At 37.2% G+C, this 15229-nt stretch overlaps 1 non-coding gene across 1 annotated transcript; it reads right to left on the bottom strand.

Annotated features, from left to right (window-relative positions):
• Nucleotides 1-14490: 14490 nt before the first annotated feature.
• Nucleotides 14491-14593, bottom strand: LOC112773516 (small nucleolar RNA R71). The gene has a single exon (XR_003188063.1). It is a non-coding gene; the product is annotated as a small nucleolar RNA R71 (small nucleolar RNA).
• Nucleotides 14594-15229: the final 636 nt, after the last annotated feature.

Raw genomic sequence — 15229 nt, 5'->3', positions numbered from 1 at the left:
CCTCCTTAGCATCAACTGTAGCATTCTGGACGGAGTTTTCCTCAATTCTGGATTCCCATGGAAGTTCAGCATCTCCTAGATCTTCAACCAACTCTTCTTCTTGAACAATGACAGCTTCTTCTAATTGTTCTAGTACAAATTCATGCTCTGTCTTGTCCACTGGAGTTTCTGGCAACTCCTTCATGCTCTGCTCTTCATTGGGCTGTCCACATGGAGCTGTGGCTAATCCTTGTGTATTTGAGCGCCTAGAAGCCCATTGAATCAATGCTTGCTCCAAGAGCAGATTCGAAACAGGAACTGGGAAGTCCTAGCTAATCCTGAAACAAAAGTGGGAAGGAATATGGTTCAGGAGTTCTACGTTAATCTGTGGCAAACAGACAGGTAAAGAATATCTGGAACTGCCCTCTATGACTATCGGACTATGGTCAGAGAAAAGATTGTTCACATCCACCCTGACAAAATCAGGGAGATCTTTAAGCTACCTCAGCTGAAAGATAACCCATACTCCTTCAATAGGAGAATGATGAGAACAAACAAGGGCCTGGATAAGATTCTAGAGGATATATATATCCCTGGAGCCAGGTGGACCACCAGCAGCAAGGGTGTCCCAAATCAACTCAAGAGAGAAGATCTCAAACCAGTCGCCAGAGGATGGCTGGACTTCATTGGGCGTTCTATATTGCCCACTAGCAACCGTTCTGAAGTCACCGTTAAAAGAGCAGTGATGATCCATTGCATTATGTCGGGAAAAGAAGTGGAAGTTCATCAACTGATTCCATCTGAATTTTACATACTTGCAAACAAGAACTCCAAAGATGCCAGGTTGGCTTATCCAAGCCTAATCTCTATGCTCTGCAAAGATGCTGGAGTAAGGATGGGAATAACGGAGTACATCTCAGTGGAGCAACCAATCACTAAAACCACAATGGAAAAACAACAAGTGCAGGATGACCCCATCAAGAGGAGGGCGCAAGAATTTCTCCCGGAAGTCCCTCAATTTGAATATTGGGAATAGCTTGAAGCATTTGTTACCAAGTTGCAAGAATCTATGGACCAAATAAAGGAAGAACGGCAAAATCAAAATAGTATGCTCTGCAAACTGCTCAGGGAACAAGAAAAGCAAGGGCGTGACTTAAAGGAACTGAAGCGTCAGAAGTTATCTCTTGAAGGACCAAGCACTCCACATACTAGAGGAACATCCACATCCCAAACTCAAGGTTGTTGAGCTCTAATCTTAGTCTTAACTCTGTGATAATTGTTCTTATATGAGTTTTACCTTAGAAGTTATAGTAGTAATTAGTAGTTATTTTATCTCCAATTAAGCTATAATTTATTTTTCTCATCATCATTAAACATGAATAAAATAGAAGATTTTCTTTAGAATAAGGAGGCAATATTTTTCGAGTTTTTAATAAAAGAAATTCTAATTAATTACATGTGGTGGCAATGCTTTCTGCCTTCTGAATGAATGCCTGAACAGAGCATATGTCTTTGGAATTTGATGTTCTTGAATGTTAAATATGTTGGCTCTTGAAAGAATGATGAACATGAGACATGTTATTGATAATCTGAAAAATCATAAAAATGATTCTTGAAGAAAGAAAAAGCAGTGAATACAAAGCTTGTAAAAAAAAAAGAGAAGCAAGTAGAAAAAGCCAATAGCCCTTAAAACCAAAAGGCAAGGGTAATAAAAAGGATCCAAGGCTTTGAGCATCAGTGGATAGGAGGGCCTAAAGTAATCAAATCCTGGCCTAAGCGGCTAAACCAAGCTGTCCCTAACCATGTGCTTGTGGCGTGAAGGTGTCAAGTGAAAATTTGAGACTGAGCGGTTAAAGTCAAGGTCCAAAGCAAAAAGAAGAGTGTGCTTAAGAACCCTGGACACCTCTAATTGGGGACTTTAGCAAAGGTGAGTCACAATCTGAAAAGGTTCACCCAATTATGTGTCTGTGGCATTTATGTATCCGGTGGTAATACTGGAAAACAAAGTGTTTAGGGCCACGACCAAGACTCATAAAGTAGTTGTGTTCAATAATCAACATACTGAACTAGGAGAATCAATAACACTATCTGAATTCTAAGTTCCTATAGATGCCAATCATTCTGAGCTTCAATGGATAAAGTGAGATGCCAAAACTGTTCGGAAGCAAAAAGCTACTAGTCCCGCTCATCTAATTAGAACCTGAGCTTCACCCAAAAACGCTGAGATATTATTGCTTCGTGATCTATTTGTATTCTATTTTATTTGTCTGGTTGCTTGGGGACAAGAAACAGTTTAACTTTGGTGTTGTGATGAGCGGATATTTTATACGCTTTTTGGGTTAATTTCATATAGTTTTTAGTATGATTTGGTTAGTTTTTGGTATATTTTCAATAGTTTTTAGGCAAAATTCATATTTCTGGACTTTACTATGAGTTTGTGTATTTTTCTGTAATTTCAGGTATTTTCTGGCTGAAATTGAGGGAGCTGAGCAAAAATCTGATCGAGGCTGAAAAAGGACTGCAGATGCTGTTGGATTCTGACCTCTCAGCACTCGGAAAGGATTTTCTGGAGCTACAGGAGTCCAAATGGCACGCTTCCAATTGCGTTGGAAATTAGACATCCAGGGCTTTCCAGAAATATATAATAGTCCATACTTTGCTCAAGGATAGATGATGTAAACTGGCGTTTAATTCCAGTTCCATGTTGCAGTCTGGCGTCCAGCGCCAGAAACAAGTTACAAGTTGGAGTTCAACGCCAGAAGCAGGTTACAACCTGGTGTTGAACGCCCAAAACAGCCCAGGCACGTGAGAAGCTTAAGTCTCAGCCCCACCACACACCAAGTGGGCCCCAGAAGTGGATTTATGCACTATCTATCATAGTTTACTCATTTTCTGTAAACCTAGGTTACTAGGTTAGTATTTAAACAACTTTTAGAGATTTATTTTGGACCTCATGACATTTTTAGATCTGAATTTTATACTCTTTGACGGCATGAGTCTCTAAACCCCATTGTTGGGGGTGAGGAGCTCTGCAGCGTCCCGATGAATTAATGCAATTATCTCTGTTTTCTATTCAAACATGCTTGTTCCTATCTAAGGTGTTCATTCGCGCTTCACTATGAAGAAGGTGATGATCCATGACACTCATCACCTTCCTCAATCCATGAACGTGTGCCTGACAACCACCTCCGTTCTATATTAGATTGAATAAGTATCTCTTAGATTCCGTAATCAGAATCTTCGTGGTATAAGCTAGAATTGATGGCGGCATTCATGAGAATCCGGAAAGTCTAAACCTTGTCTGTGGTATTCCGAGTAGGATTCAAGGATTGAATGGCTGTGACGAGCTTCAAACTCGCGATTGTTAGGCATAGTGACAGATGCAAAAGAATCAATGGATTCTATTCTGACATGATCGAGAACCAACAGATGATTAGCCGTGCTGTGAAAGAGCATTTGGACCATTTTCACTGAGAGGATGGGAAGTAGCCATTGACAACGGTGACACCCTACATACAGCTTGCCATGGAAGGAGCTTTGCGTGTGTGAAGAGGAGTACAAGAGAAAAGCTGAAATAAAGAGGACAAAGCATCTTCAAAACTCCAACATATTCTCCATTACTGCAGAACAAGTATTTATTTCATGCTCTTTTATTCTTCGCAATTCAAACTGATAACTATAATTGATATCCTGACTAAGAGTTACAAGATAACCATAGATTGCTTCAAGCCAACAATCTCCGTGGGATTCGACCCTTACTCACGTAAGGTATTACTTAGACGACCCAGTGCACTTGCTGGTTAGTGGTACGAGTTGTGAAAAGTATGATTTACAATTCGTGCACCAGGCTACAGACCTCCATTCCTGATTGCCACTGCTGATGATACAGCTACCCCATCTGCCGGTCCCTCTTCCTCCACTGCTGCACCACCTACCCCTGCCACCACCACTACACCTCCACCTGCCACAGAGCCTGTCTATCATCTGGTGCACCGCTTGTTTCGACGACTTGACCAGATGGAGCGTCGCAACAAGCGACGCTATGAGCACTTGAAGCTGATGATACGATATGGCGACATCCCCTCCGAGCCTGACACACCATCCGAGGCATCTGAGGAGGAGGCGGATGCGCCCGAGGCAGAGACCCATCCCCAGGAAGAGGCAGAGCAGGCAGACACCCAGCAGGCAGCACCCTAGCAGATCCAGGCTGCAGATCCTGAGATCCCCATTCAGACAGCCCCTCCTCTCCAGTAGCCGGACATTCAGCCAGCCACCACAGAGACCCCAGCTACCATCCCTTCCAGTGATAACACCCCTTCACACCCTGCTTGAGTGAGCATTGGGGACGATGCTACATTTTAAGTGTGGGGAGGTCGCCATCTCTGGCGTATTATTTTGGTGAACCACTACAGACTCTTTTTCTTTTATTTTGGATATTTTTCTCTTTATTTTTATTTTTATTTTCTGAGTACTTATACATTGCTACTTTCATGTATTTTTACTCTATTTCTGCATTTTGCATTTTTAGTTCATATTTTAGCCACTTAGTTTAGTTGCAATTCTAACTATTAGTTATAGAAATTGTGGATTAATTAGTATAGTTTACCCTTTTTAGCATAAGATAGCTTAGTTTAAATTGGAAAATATAAAAAGGGAAGTAAACTAGAGACTTTAACAGAATCAAAACAACCCACACCTTGTATATATAGCATTACATGTTAGTTAACAACACTTCATCAAGGAGAAACACTAGAACTTTAAAGCCATTCAATATAAGTTTTACATTGAGAATAATGAGAATTTTTAACTAAACCTGCATGACATACATAAGTGATAAATGATTTTTGAGCTAGAGAACATATAGCCTGTGAGTTTTGAGCTTAATTGTATGGTTACATTCAAACCATAATTTTTATTCCTGTGTGTTCCGCCCTTCTTTTATATTCTGGTATTCTTTACTTTGTTTTAATCTATATGTTCGATTATAGAATGTAGATACATACCAAGAGAGTGATTGAGGCCATTATTTGATTTTAGCTTACTTACCCAAAATAGCCTACCTTTTACATCACCCTTGTTAGCCCCCTTGAGCCTTTAAATGCCCTTTTATTCTATTAGCCACAATACTAGCCTTAAGCAGAAAAACAAAATAAATTCCCAAGTTGAATCCTTGGTTAGCTTAAGATAGAAAATTATGAATAGTTTAAAATGTGGGAAACCTATTGAAAACATGGATGATAAAAACAAAAGGTAGAAAAGTTGAAAGGAATAAAATAACTCAAATTAAGAAATTTTGGGAAGCATGCTCATGAGAAATCAAAGTGATTAAATTACCATGTGCATTAAAAAAAAAGTTATTTTTCAGTATTTAATAAAGGGGATACAAAAGAATTCCCCAAATGCAAAATAAAAGCAATGCACATGGGATAAAAATAAAAACTGAAACATGAGCATGTAACATCAAGTGGGAAAATATGGGAAAATAGATAAAGAAGTTTTGTTTTACTAAGTATGTATGTTAGGTGAGATCTTAGTCTAATTAAGGATTCACTTATTAGCTCACTTAGCCTTATACATATATCCTTACCTTTACCTTGGCCCCATTACAACCTTAATTAAAGACCTCATGATTTTTGGTATGACTGTATTCTATAATTGTTGATTGGTTAGATGAAGAACAAGGTTATAGAAAGGAAGAATAAAAAGAGGAATAGAGTGATTAACCCAATAAACACTGAGTGACTAGAGAGTAAACACAAATCCAGTGAGGGTTCAATAGCTCATTAACATTTATCTCTGTTTGAATTATCTAATTGTCTTGCAAGTTCATAAAATGCTTTTTCTCCCATCTAAATTGTAAAAGTGCTTATTGATTATCTAAGGCTTGGCTATATATACATATATGACTCCTTGAGAATGTGAATTAATTTAACTACCTGTAAGCTTTATATATGAGTGAATAAATTAGAATTGCATGATGCATTTAGGTAGTTGCATTTAGATTAGATTGCATTGCATGACATTCCATCACTTTAACCTTACTTATTACCTTGGATTTAGCATGAGGACATGGTATTGTTTAAGTGTGGGGAGGTTGATAAACCCATATTTTATGATATATTTTGTGCTTAGTTTGAGTGATTTATTCAATCCTTCACCCACTTATTCATGTTAATTGCATGGTTTTACTTTCCCTTCCTTATTATGTGATGTATGTGAAAAACATGTTTCCTATGCTTTTAAATTAATTATTTTAATCACCTTTAATTCCATTCGATGCCGTGATTAGAGTGTTGAGTAGTTTTCAGATCTTCTAAGGTAGGAATGACTTAAAGGATGGAAAGGAAACATAAAAATGGAAGGAAAGCACAAAACGGAGCTTCTGAAGAAACTGGCATCTACGCGATCGCATGGGCGACACGGACACATGCCAAGCGCAAAGAAGCAGCGACGCGGCCGCATGACTGACGCGACCGCGCGCCTTAAGCAGAACGCACATGACGCGGTCGCCTGACTGACGCGACCGCGTGACAAGGAAAGCTCCGAATGACGCGACCGCGTGACGCACGCGGACGCGTGACAGAGGCTTTCATATTCACAATTTTAGGAGTAGATGTAGTTTTTAGAGAGAAATGTTCTCTCCTCTCTCTTAGGATTAGGATTTAGGATTTCTCTTAGTTTTAGGAGTGACTCTCAATCCCAGGTTCAATGTTTCTTTTATTTATTTCTCCAATTTAATTTATGAATGTCCATGTCAGATTTAAGTTCTTTTGTGAATGCAATTCAAGGTATGTTCAGATTTAATTTTGCTTTGCTTCATTTATAAATGCTTTTAATTTAATTTAGATATTTTCCCTTTTGGCTTTGGTTAATTAATTGGTGACGCTTGAGTTATCAAACTCATTGTTGATTGAAAATCGGAATTCTTCAAGAATAAATTCGAGTTCTAATAACTCTAACTTTTCCAAGGAAAGACTAGGAATTGAGGAATCAGAATTAATTCATCAACTTAACTTACCTTCATAGTTAGAGGTTAACAAGGTGGGAAAAAAATCCAATTCTCATTACAATTGATAAGGATAACTAGGATAGGACTTCCAATTCTAATACCTTGCCAAGAGTTTATTTTATAGTTATTATTATTTTATTTTACTTGTCATTCAAATAACTTTTTACCTTGATCCAAAACCCCAAAACATACCTTTGCATAACCAATAATAAGAACACCTCCCTGCATTTCCTTGAGAAGACGACCCGAGGTTTAAATACTCGGTTATCAATTTTAAAGGGGTTTGTTACTTGTGACAACTAAAACGTTTGTACGAAGGGATTTCTGTCGGTTTAGAGACTATATCTACAACGCGAATGTTTTTATGAAATTCTTTACTGGCAAAAATCCTAACGTCAGGGACCATATGTGATTACAAGTGTGTCACCATATGGCTATGTGGAGCTTCAAGACATTGATTCTAATAAGAAGTTCATTGTTAATGGACAGAGAATCAAACATTATCTTGAAGGCAATGTTGAGCAAGAATGCTCAAGGCTGAGGCTAGATTAAAAAGCTCAGCAAGGTCCAGCTAAAGACAATAAAGAAGCACTTGCTGGGAGGCAACCCAGCCATTAGCAAAACTCTTTCTGTTATTTTATTTTATTCTATTCTTCATTTTATTTATTTTTAAAGCATATAAGTTCAATATTAACAAGATAAAGAATCAATTTCATAAGTTCACAGGGCTACAGAAGGATTCAGAGCACAAAACAGGAAAAAGGAGCTCACTGGCAAGAAAACGCCAGTAAGAGGCACAATTGGGCGTTAAACGCCCAAAAAGAGCATCTACCAAGCGTTTAACGCCAGTAGAGATAGCCATCTGGGCGTTAAACGCCAGAAAGAAGCAGTTTCTGGGCGTTTAACGCCAGATTTACAGCATCCTGGGCGTTCAGAAAAATGCCCAGTGACAAAGGAGTTTCTGGCATTTAATGCCAGCTGGAAGCAACAGCTGGGCGTTAAACGCCCAGACCAAGCACCAATTGGACGTTAAATGCCCAAAACATGCAGCAGTTGGGCGTTTAACGCCAGGATTGTGGGGAGTAGGCAATTTCGTTTTCAATTCAAATTTTTTCCATTTTTTATGTTTCAATTCATGATTTTTTGCACAAACATGTTACAAATCCTAATTTTTCAAATCCTTTTTCAAAAGATATCAAATGTATCTTAATTCATAAACCCTTTTTTTATCCTCTTCAAATTATTTTCAAATCCTTTTCAAAACAAATCTATCTCTTTTCGTTCTACAATCTTTTCAACTCATCAATATCTTTTTCAAATTTTCACAACATCTTTTTCAAAACAAAGCTATCTTTTTTAAATATCTTCCATATTATTCATATCTTTTAAATTTTAAAGTGCATCATTTTTCTATCATACTTATCTTTTACAAATCATATCTTTTATCATATCTTCTTCAAAATTTTCGAAAACCTACCCCCCTTCCCTTTAAATCCTAGTTCGGCCTCCCCCCCACCTCCACAATTCGGACTTGGCTCTCCTCATATCCCTCTCCTTTCTTTTCTTTTGCTTGAGGACAAGTAAACCTCTAAGTTTGGTGTGTTTATCCGTGATCACTAAGCCAATACCCACTAAGATCATGGCTCCTAAGGGAAAACAAACCAACTCAAGAGGCAAAAAAGAGAATATTCCAAAACCACTTTGGAATCAAGGGAAGTTCTTAACCAAAGAACATTCAGACCATTACTACAAAATAATGGGTCTAAGGTCAGTCATCCCGGAGTTAAATTCGATCTGAAAGAAGACGAATATCTGGAGATCCAAGAGCAAATTCGAAACAAGAGCTGGGAAGTCCTAGCTAATCCTGAAACAAAGGTGGGAAGAAACATGGTTCAGGAATTCTACGCAAATCTGTGGCAGACAGACAGGCAGAGAATAGCGGGAACCGCATTCTATGACTATAGAACTCTGGTCAGAGGGAAGATTGTTCACACCCACCCTGACAAAATAAGGGAGATCTTTAAGTTACCTCAACTGCAAGATGACCCAGACTCCTTTAATAGGAGAATGATGAGATCAAACCTGAACTTGGACAAGATCCTAGAGGACATATGTCTCCCTGGAGCTAAATGGACAACCAACACAAAGGGTGCCCCGAACCAACTCAAAAGAGGAGATCTCAAACCAGTCGCCAGAGGCTGGCTGGACTTCATTGGGCGCTCTAGATTGCCCACTAGCAACCACTCTGAGGTCACCATCAGAAGAGCAGTGATGATTCATTGCATTATGCTGGAAAAAGAAGTGGAAGTTCATCAGCTGATTGCTTGTGAGCTTTACAAGATCACAAATAAGAACTCCAAAGAGGCCAGATTGGCTTATCCAAGCTTGGTCTCTTTGTTATGTAAAGATGCTGGGATAAAAATGGGAGTAGATGAGTACATCCCAGTTGAGCTACCAATCACCAAAAAGTCTATAGAAGGACAACAAGTGCAGGACGAACCCATCAAGAGGAGAGCACAGGAGTTCCTCCCGGAAATCCCTCAAATTGAATACTGGGAGCGCCTAGAAGCATCTGTCACCAAGTTGCAAGAAGCTGTGGATCAACTGAAGGAAGAACAGCAAAATCAAAACAGCATGCTCTGCAAACTGCTTAGAGAACAAGAAGAGCAAGGGCGTGAACTGAAGGAACTGAAGCGCCAGAAGCTATCTCTTGAAGGGCCAAGCACTCCACAAACTAAAGAGGCATCCACCTCCCAAATTCAAGGTTGTTGAGTTCTAATCTTAGGCTTAACTCTGTGATAATTGTTCTTATTAGAAATTTACCTTAGAAGTTATATATGAGTAGTAGTAATTAGTATCTCTACTTTTATTTTATCTCCAATTAAGCTATAATTTATTTTTCTCATCATCATCAAACATGAATAAAATAGCAGATTTTTAGAATAAGGAGGCAATATTTTTTTGAGTTCTTAATAAGGAAAATTCTAATTATCTATATGTTGTGGCAATGCTTTTTGTCTTCTGAATGAATGCTTGAACAGTGCATGTTTTTTATATTGAATTTTATGAATGTTAAAATTGTTGGCTCCTGAAGGAATCATGAACAAGAGAAATGTTATTGATGATCTGAAAAATCATGAAATTGATTCTTGAAGCAAGAAAAAGCAGCAAAAAAAAAAGAGAAGAAGAAGAAGAAGGAGCAGTAGAAAAAGTCAGTAGCCCTTAAAACCAAAAGGAAAGGGTAAAAAGGATCCAAGGATTTGAGCATTAATAGATAGGAGGGTCTAAAAGGAATAAAATCCTGGCCTAAGCAGCTAAACTAAGTTGTCCCTAATCATGTGCTTGTGGCGTGAATGTGTCAAGTGAAAACTTAAGACTGAGCGGTTAAAGTCGAGGTCCAAAGCAAAAACAGAGTGTGCTTAAGAACTCTGGACACCTCTAATTGGGAACTTTAGCAAAGCTAAGTCACAATCTAAAAAGGTTCACCCAGTTATGTGTATGTGGCATTTATGTATCCGGTGGTAATACTGGAAAACAAAGTGCTTAGGGCCACGGCCAAGACTCATAAAGTAGCTGTGTTCAAGAATCAACATACTAAACTAGGAGAATCAATAATACTATCTGAATTCTGAGTTCCTATGGACGCCAATCATTCTGAATTTCAAAGGATAAAGTGAGATGCTAAAACTGTTCGGAAACAAAAAGCTACTAGTCCCGCTCATCTAATTAGAATCTGAGCTTCACTTAAAACTCTGAGATATTATTGCGTCTTGATTTCTTTTTATCCTATTTTATTTGTCTAGTTGCTTAGGGACAAGCAACAGTTTAAGTTTGGTGTTGTGATGAGCGGATATTTTATACGCTTTTTGGGGGTAATTTCATGTAGTTTTTAGCATGTTTTAGTTAGTTTTTAGTATATTTTTATTAGTTTCTAGGCAAAATTCGTATTTCTAGACTTTACTATGAGTTTGTGTGTTTTTCTATGATTTCAGATATTTTATGGCTAAAATTGAGGGAGCTGAGCAAAAATCTGATTCAGGCTGAAAAAGGACTGCAGATGTTGTTGGATTCTAACCAACCTGCACTCGAAATGGATTTTCTGGAGCTACAAGAGTCCAAATGGTGCGCTCTAAATTGCGTTGGAAAGTAGACATCCAGGGATTTGCAGCAATATATAATAGTCTATATTTTGCTCAAGGATAAACAACATAAACTGGCGTTCAACGCCAGTTCCATGTTGCATTCTAGCGTTAAACGCCAGAAACAGGTTACAAGTTGGAGTTAAACGCCAGAAACAAGTTACAACCTGGCGTTTAACTCTGGAAACAGCCTAGGCACATGTAAAGCTCAAGTCTAAGCCCCAGCACACACCAAGTGGGCCCCAGAAGTGGATTTCTGCACTATCTATCTTAGTTTACTCATTTTCTATAAACCTAGGTTACTAGTTTAGTATTTAAACAACTTTTAGAGATTTATTTTGTACCTAATGACATTTTTAGATCTAAACTTTGTACTCTTTGACAGCATGAGTCTCTAAACTCCATTGTTGGGGGTGAGGAGCTCTGCTGTGTCTCGATGAATTAATGCAATTATTTCTGTTTTCTATTCAAACACACTTGTTTCTATCTAAGATGTTCATTCGCACTTCAATATGATGGATGTGATGATCCGTGACACTCATCACCATTCTCAACCTATGAACGTGTGCCTGACAACCACCTTGGTTCTACCTTCGATTGAATGTGTATTTCATGGATTCCTTAATCAGAATCTTCGTGGTATAAGCTAGAATCCATTGGCAGCATTCTTAAGAATTCGAAAAGTCTAATCCTTGTCTGTGGTATTCCGAGTAGGATTCAGGGATTGAATGAGTGTGACGAGCTTCAAACTCACAGGGGTTGGGCGTTGTGACAGACGCAAAAGGATCAATGGATCCTATTCCAACATGAGTGAGAACCGACAGATGATTAGCCGTGCGGTGACAGCGCACCTGGACCATTTTCACTGAGAGGATGGATGGTAGCCATTGACAACGGTGATCCACCAACACACAGCTTGCCATAGGAGGAACCTTGCGTGCGTGAAGAAGAAGACAGGGGTAAAGCAGGGATTCAGAAGACAAAGCATCTCCAAAACTCCAACATATTCTCCATTACTGCATAACAAGTATTTAATTCATGCTCTTTTATTTTTCGCAATTCAAACTGATAATCATAATTAATCTCCTGACTAAGATTTACAAGGTAACCATAGATTGCTTCAAGCCAACAATCTCCGTGGGATCGACCCTTACTCACGTAAGGTATTACTTGGACGACCCAGTGCACTTGCTGGTTAGTTGTGCGGAGTTGTGAAAAGTGTGAATTACAATTTCGTGCACCAAGTTTTTGGCGCCGTTGCCGGGGATTGTTCGAGTTTGGACAACTGACGGTTCATCTTGTTGCTCAGATTAGGTAATTTTATTTTATTTTTAAGCTTTTTTATTTCTTATTTTCGAAAACAATACAAAAAAAATAAAAAAATTATAATTTCTTCTTTTTCATTTTTTCCAAATAATTTTCGAAAAAAAAAACCAAAAAAATTAATAAAATCATAAAATCAAAAATATTTTTGTGTTTCTTGTTTGAGTATAGAGTCAATTTTTAAATTTGGTGTCAATTGCATGTTTATCTCTTTCTTGCATTTTTCGAAAACTCATGCATGGTGTTCTTCATGATCTTCAACTTGTTCTTGGTAAGTCTTCTTATTTGATCTTTAAAATTTCTTATTTGGTGTTTCTTCTTGTTTTTCATATGCATTCTTGAATTATTAGTGTCTAAAGAATAAAAATTTTTAAGTTTGGTGTCTTGCATGTTTTTCTTTTCTTAAAAATTTTCAAAAATAAGTCTTGATGTTCATCTTGATCTTCAAAGTGTTCTTGGTGTTCATCTTGACATTCAAAGTGTTCTTGCACATTTTTCTTGTTTTGATTCATAATTTTCATGTTTTATGTCTTTTTGATGTTTTTCTCTTTCATCATTAAAAATTCAAAAATCAAAAAAATATCTTTCCCTTTTTCTTCTCATCAAATTCGAAAATTTGAGTTGACTTTTTCAAAAATTTTTAAAATCTAGTTGTTTCTTATGAGTCAAATCAAATTTTCTATTTAAAAATTTTATCTTTTTCAAATCTTTTTCAAAAATCAAATCTTTTTCAATTTTTTTCTTCTTTCATAATTTCGAACCTTTCAAAATTATTTTCAAAATATTTTTCTTATTTTTATTTCATATTTTCGAAATTAATGCTAACAATTAATGTGATTGATTCAAAATTTTTAAGTTTGTTACTTGCCTAGTAAGAAAGGTTCAATCTTTAAACTCTATACTCATATCTTTTTAGTTTCTTGTTAGTCAAGTAATCAACTTTAATTTCAAAATCAAATTTTTTTTAATTTCTTTTTTCAAATCTTTTTCAAAATAAGTTTCAATCACATCTTTTTAAAAAAATCAATTTTAAAATCTTTTCTAACTTCTTTTCTAACTTCCTATCTTTTAAAAATTGATTTTCAAATCTTTTTCAAACTAATCCTATCTTTTTGTTTCAATCATATCTTTTTCAAAACTACCTAACTAATTCTCTCTCTAATTTTCGAAAATCACCTTCCTCTTTTTCAAAATTCCTTTTTAAATTAACTAATTGTTTTAAATTTAATTTAATTTGATTCAATTTTCCTTTCTTAATTTTTGATTTTAATTTTAATTTTAAATTTAAAACAAAATTTTTTTATTTTAATTTATTTAATTTTCGAAAATTCTTCTCTCTCACCTCCTTCTAATTATTTATTTATCTACTAACATTTCTCTTCTTCTTAAAAATCCGAACCCTCTCCCTCTTTCTGTGTTCGAATTTCTTTTCTTCTTCTACTCACATAAAGGAATTTCTATACTGTGACATAGAGGATTCCTCTTCTTTTCTGTTTTCTTCTTTTTCATATGAGCAGGAACAAGGATAAGAACATTCTTGTTGAAGCTGATCCTGAACCTAAAAGAACTCTGAAGAGGAAGCTAAGGGAAGCTAAAGCACAACTCTCTGGAGAAAATCTGACAGAAATTTTCGAAAAGGAAGGAGACATGGCCGAAAATAATAACAATGCAAGGAAGATGCTTGGTGACTTCACTGCACCTAATTCTAATTTACATGGAAGAAGCATCTCAATCCCTGCCATTGGAGCAAACAATTTTGAGCTGAAACCTCAATTAGTTTCTCTGATGCAACAGAATTGCAAGTTTTATGGACTTCCATCCGAAGATCCCTTTCAGTTCTTAACTGAATTCTTGCAGATCTATGATACTGTTAAGACCAATGGGGTTGATCCTGAGGTCTACAGGGTTATACTTTTCCCATTTGCTGTAAGAGACAGAGCTAGAATATGGTTCGACTCTCAACCTAAAGACAGCCTGAACTCTTGGGATAAGCTGGTCACGGCTTTCTTAGCCAAGTTCTTTCCTCCTCAAAAGCTTAGCAAGCTCAGAGTGGATGTTCAAACCTTCAGACAGAAGGAAGGTGAATCCCTCTATGAAGCATGGGAGAGATACAAGGAATTGACCAAAAGTGTCCTTCTGACATGCTTTCAGAATGGACCATCCTGGATATATTATATGATGGTCTGTCTAAATTATCAAAGATGTCATTGGACCATTCTGCAGGTGGATCCATTTACCTAAAGAAAACGCCTGCAGAAGCTCAAGAACTCATTGACATGGTTGCAAATAACCAGTTCATGTACACTTCTGAAAGGAATCCTGTGAATAATAGGACGCCTCAAAGGAAGGGAGTTCTTAAAGTTGATACTCTGAATGCCATATTGGCTCAGAATAAAATATTGACTCAGCAAGTCAATATGATCTCTCAGAGTCTGAATGGATTGAAGGAATCATCCAACAGTACTAAAGAGGCATCTTCTGAAGAAGAAGCTTATGATCCTGAGAACCCTGCAATAGCAGAGGTGAATTACATAGGTGAACCCTATGGAAACACCTATAATCCCTCATGGAGAAATCATCCAAATTTCTCATGGAAGGATCAACAAAAGCCTCAACAAGGCTTTAATAATGGTGGAAGAAACAGGTTTAGCAATAGCAAACCTTTTCCATCATCCACTCAGCAACAGACAGAGAATTCTGAGCAGAATCTATCTAGCTTAGCAAATATAGTCTCTGATCTATCTAAGGCCAGTGTGAGTTTCATGAATAAAACAAGGTC

This window comes from Arachis hypogaea, chromosome 18 (genome assembly GCF_003086295.3).
Source record: "Arachis hypogaea cultivar Tifrunner chromosome 18, arahy.Tifrunner.gnm2.J5K5, whole genome shotgun sequence".
NCBI lineage: Eukaryota > Viridiplantae > Streptophyta > Magnoliopsida > Fabales > Fabaceae > Arachis > Arachis hypogaea.
The sequence above is the reverse complement of the archived record's forward strand: the minus strand, read 5'-3'. Positions and strand labels throughout refer to the sequence as shown.